Source organism: Arachis hypogaea, chromosome 2, assembly GCF_003086295.3.
Source record: "Arachis hypogaea cultivar Tifrunner chromosome 2, arahy.Tifrunner.gnm2.J5K5, whole genome shotgun sequence".
NCBI lineage: Eukaryota > Viridiplantae > Streptophyta > Magnoliopsida > Fabales > Fabaceae > Arachis > Arachis hypogaea.
In genome coordinates, this window is record NC_092037.1 from 56,822,391 (window position 1) to 56,827,759 (window position 5,369).

At 42.0% G+C, this 5,369-nt stretch overlaps 1 non-coding gene across 1 annotated transcript; it reads left to right on the top strand.

Moving 5' to 3' along the window:
• The first annotated feature begins 4,611 nt into the window (after positions 1–4,611).
• On the top strand, positions 4,612–4,715 carry LOC112764310 (small nucleolar RNA R71). Its single transcript, XR_003183101.1, has one exon. It is a non-coding gene; the product is annotated as a small nucleolar RNA R71 (small nucleolar RNA).
• The last annotated feature ends 654 nt before the right edge of the window (positions 4,716–5,369 follow it).

Consider the following 5,369-nt stretch of genomic DNA (forward strand, 5'->3'; position numbering starts at 1 on the left):
TTGGCTGTGGCCCTAAGCACTTTGTCTTCCAGTATTACCACCGGATACACAAATGCCACAGACACATAACTGGGTGAACCTTTTCAGATTGTGACTCAGCTTTGCTAAAGTCCCCAGTTAGTGGTGTCCAGAGCTCTTAAGCACACTCTTTTGCTTTGGATCACGACTTTAACCACTCAGTCTCAAGCTTTTCACTTGGACCTTCATGACACAAGCACATGAATAGGGACAGCTTGATTTAGCCGCTTAGGCCTGGATTTAATTTCCTTGGGCCCTCCTATCCATTGATGCTCAAAGCCTTGGATCCTTGCTTCCCTTGCCTTTTGGTTTTAAGGGCTATTGGCTTTTTCTGCTTGCTTTTTCTTTCTATTTTTTTTTTCGCCACTTTTTTTTTTTTTTGCTTTTTCTTGCTTCAAGAATCAATTCATGAATTTTTCAGATCATCAATAACATTTCTCTTTGTTCATCATTCTTTCAAGAGCCAACAATTTTAACACTCATAAACAACAAGATCAAAAATATGCACTGTTCAAGCATTCATTCAGAAAACAAAAATTATTGCCACCACATCAATATAATTAAATTAAATTCACTAATAATTTCGAAAATTATGTACTTCTTGTTCTTTTGAATTAAAACATTTTTCATTTAAGAGAGGTGAAGGACTAATGGATTTTATTCATAGCTTTAAGGCATGGTTTACACACTAATGATCATGAAGTAGAAACACAAAAACATAGATAAACATAACACTTAAAAACCGAAAACAGAAAGAAAATAAAGAACAAGGAATGAATCCACCTCTAGTGGCGTCTTCTTCTTGAAGGACCAATGATGTTCTTCAACTCTTCTATGTCCCTTCCTTGCCTTTGTTGCTCCTCTCTCATAGCTCTTTGATCTTCTCTTATTTCTTGGAGAGTGAGGGCGTGTTCATGGTGTTCCACCCTTAGTTGTTCCACGTTTTGGCTCAAGTCTTCTAAGGAGGTACTAAGTTGCTCCCAATAGTTGTTGGGAGGAAAGTGCATTCCATGAGGCATTTGTTGATGAACTTCCTCATGTTCTCCTTGGGGGCCGTGAGGAACTTCCCTTGTTTGCTCCATCCTTTTCTTGGTGATGGGCTTGTCTTCTTCAATGGAGACATCTCCATCTATGATAACTCCGGCTGAATAACAAAGATGGCATATGAGGTGGGGGAAGGCTAGCCGTGCCATGTATGAAGGCTTGTCAGCTATTTTGTAGAGTTCATTGGCTATGACTTCATGAACCTCTACTTCCTCTCCAATCATGATGCTATGAATCATGATTGCCCGATCCACAGTAACTTCAGATCGGTTGCTTGTAGGGATGATGGATCTTTGGATGAACTCCAGCCATCCTCTAGCTACAGGCTTGAGGTCCAGTCTTCTTAGTTGGACTGGTTTGCCTTTGGAGTCTACTCTCCATTGGGCGCCTTCCACACAAATGTCCATTAGGACTTGGTCCAACCTTTGATTGAAGTTGACCCTCCTTGTGTAGGGGCGTTCATCACCTTGCATCATGGGTAGATGAAACGCCAACCTCACATTTTCCGGACTGAAATCTAAGTATTTCCCCCGAACCATTGTGAGATAGTTCTTTGGATTCGGGTTCATACTTTGATCATGGTTCCTTGTGATCCATGCATTAGCATAGAACTCTTGAACCATCAGTAATCCGACTTGTTGCATGGTGTTGGTTATGACTTCCCACCCTCTTCTTTGGATCTCATGTCGGATTTCCGGATACTCATTCTTTTTGAGCTTGAAGGGGACCTCAGGGATCACCCTCTTCTTTGCCACAACATCATAGAAGTGGTCTTGGTGGCTCTTGGAGATGAATCTCTCCTTCTCCCATGACTCGGAAGTGGAAGCTTTTGCCTTCCCTTTTCCTTTTCTTGAGGAAACTCCGGTCTTGGGTGCCATTGATGGTGAATGAAAAATAAAAAGCTTAGGCTTTTTACCACACCAAACTTAAAATTTGCTCGTCCTCGAGCAAAAAAGAAAAGAAGAGTAGAAGAAGAAGAAGATAATTTGGAAGAGAGGGAGAGAAGCGGGTTCGGCTATGTGAGAGAAGAGTGGGTAGTGTTGTGTGAAAAAGAGGAAGAAAGGAGAGGTATTTATAGGGTGGGGGAAGGGTTAGGTTTCGGCCAATTTGGGTGGGAATGGGTGGGAAATTGAATTTGAATGTAGTGGGGGTAGGTGGGGTTTATGGGGAAGATGAGGTTGATGTGAATGGTGCATGGGGTAATTGGGAAGAGAAATTGATGTGATTGGTGAAGGATTTTGGGAAGGGTGACATTGAGAATGAGATTTGGATTAGGAGAGTGTGAATAGGATTAAAAGAAAAGGTAGGTGGGGATCCTGTGGGGTCCACAAGTCCTGAGGTGGGGATCCTGTGGGGTCCACAGGTCCTGAGGTGAAAAGAAATACCATTCCTTCACCCTATAGGCGTGTAAATTGCCTTCATGCACCATTCTGGCGTTCAAACGCCCATTGGTGCATGTTCTGGGCGTTAAACGCCCATGTGATGCTTGATTCTGGCGTTGAACGCCAGTTTCAAGCTTGTTTCTGGCGTTCAGCGCCAGATTGTCCTCTGCGTGCGCATCCTGGCGTTAAACGCCAGGATGTTGCTTGTTTTGGGCGTTCAGCGCCAGGAAGATGCTCTGTTCTGGCGTTGAACGCCTGCCAGATGCATCTTCTGGGCGCTGAACGCCGGCCCGTGCGTCCTCCAGGGTGAAAAATTTTTTTCTTCTGTTTTTGACTCTGTTTTTAATTTTTTTGATTTTTTTGTGACTCCTCATGATCATGTACCTAATTAAACACAAAAATAACAAAGAAACAAAATAAAATAAAATTAGATAAATAAAATTGGGTTGCCTCCCAACAAGCGCTTGTTTAATGTCAATAGCTTGACAGTGGCTCTCATGGAGCCACAGAGCAATCAAGTCAATGTTGTCTAGTCCCAACACCAAACTTAGAGTTTGGATATGGGGTTTGAACACCAAACTTAGAGTTTGGTTGTGGCTTCACAACACCAAACTTAGAGTTTGACTGTGTGGGCTCTTCTTGACCTTGAACTGAGAGAAGCTCTTCATGCTTACTCTCTTTTGTCACAGAGGGATTGCCATGTGCTTGAAACACAAGGTATTCTCCATTCAATTGAAGGACTAATTCTCCTCTGTTGACATCTATCACAGCTTCTGCTGTGGCTAGGAAAGGTCTTCCTAGGATGATGCATTCATCATCTTCCTTCCTAGTATCTAGGATTAGGAAATCAGCAGGGATGTAAAAGTCTTCAACTTTTATAAGCACGTCCTCTACTATCCCATGAGCTTGTCTCACTGACTTATCTGCCAATTGCAGTGAGAACAAAGCAGGTTGCACCTCAATGATCCCTAGCTTCTCCATTACAGAGAGTGGCATAAGGTTTATCCCTGACCCAAGATCACATAGAGCTTTTTCAAAGCTCATGGTGCCAATGGTGCAAGGTATTAAGAACTTGCCAGGATCTTGTTTCTTTTGAGGTAGAGTTTCCTGAATCCAAGTTTCCAATTCACTAATGAGCAGGGGAGGTTCACTTTTCCCAGTCTCATTACCAAATAGCTTGGCATTCAGTTTCATGATAGCTCCTAGATATTGAGCAACTTGCTCACCAGTCACATCTTCATCCTCTTCAGAGGATGAATAATAGTCAGAGCTCATGAATGGCAGAAGGAGATTTAATGGAATCTCTATGGTCTCTGTATGAGCCTCAGATTCCTCAAGATCCTTATTAGGAAGCTCCTTCTTGCTTGGAGGACGTCCCAGGAGGTCTTCCTCACTGGGATTTTCGTCCTCCTCCTCCTTAGTGCATTCGGCCACTTTGATTAAATCAATGGCCTTGCACTCTCCTTTTGGATTCTCTTCTGTATTGCTTGGGAGAGTACTGGGAGGAGTTTCAATGACTTTCTTACTCAGCTGGCCCACTTGTGCCTCCAAATTTCTAATGGAGGATCTTGTTTCATTCATGAAACTGAAAGTGGCCTTTGACAGATCAGAGACTATATTGGCTAAATTAGAATTATTTTGTTCAGAGTTCTCTGTCTGTTGCTGAGAAGATGATGGATATGGCTTACTATTATTCAGCCTATTGCGTCCACCATTGTTAAAACCTTGTTGAGGTTTTTGTTGATCCTTCCAGGAGAAATTTGGATGATTTCTCCATGATGGGTTATAGGTGTTACCATAAGGTTCACCCATGTAATTAACTTCTGCCATGGCAGGGTTCTCAGGATCATATGCTTCTTCAGAAGCTACCTCATTCAGATTTTGAGAGATCATGTTGACCTGTTGAGTCAACACTTTGTTCTGAGCCAGTATGGCATTCAGAGCATCAATTTCAAGAACTCCTTTCTTCTGAGGGACCCCATTATTCACGGAATTCCTCTCAGAGGTATACATGAACTGGTTGTTAGCAACCATATCAATGAGTTCTTGTGCCTCTTCAGGCGTTTTCTTCAGGTGAATAGATCCACCTGCAGAGTGATCCAGTGACATTTTCGAAAATTCAGAGAGACCATAATAGAATATATCTAATAAGGTCCATTCTGAAAACATGTCAGATGGACATCTCTTGGTCAACTGCTTGTATCTTTCCCAAGCTTCATAGAGGGATTCACCATCTTTTTGCTTAAAGGTTTGAACATCCACTCTCAGCTTGCTCAGCTTTTGAGGAGGAAAGAACTTATCTAAGAAGGCAGTGACCAGCTTATCCCAGGAGTCCAGGCTTTCCTTAGGTTGTGAATCCAACCATATTCTAGCTCTGTCTCTTACAGCAAAAGGGAAAAGCATAAGTCTGTAGACTTCAGGATTAACTCCATTCGTCTTTACAGTATCACAGACTTGCAAGAACTCAGTTAAAAACTGATAGGGATCTTCAGATGGAAGCCCATAAAACTTGCAGTTTTGTTGCATTAATGCAACTAGTTGAGGCTTAAGCTCAAAGTTATTGGCTCCAATGGCAGGAATGGAGATGCTTCTTCCATCAAACTTGGACGTTGGCTTTGTGAAGTCACCAAGCATTCTCCTTGCATTATTATTATTATTATTTTCGGCTGCGATGTCCTTCTCCTGTTCGAAAATTTCTGAAAGGTTATCTCTGGATTGTTGTAATTTAGCTTCTCTTAATTTTCTCTTCAGAGTCCTTTCAGGTTCTGGATCAGCTTCAACAAGAGTGCCTTTATCTTTGTTCCTACTCATAAGAAAGAGAAGAAAACAAGAAAGGAAAAAGGAATCCTCTATGTCACAGTATAGAGATTCCTTTATGTTAGTAGAAGAAGATAGGGGTATAAGAAAGAAGAAGGATGGATTTGT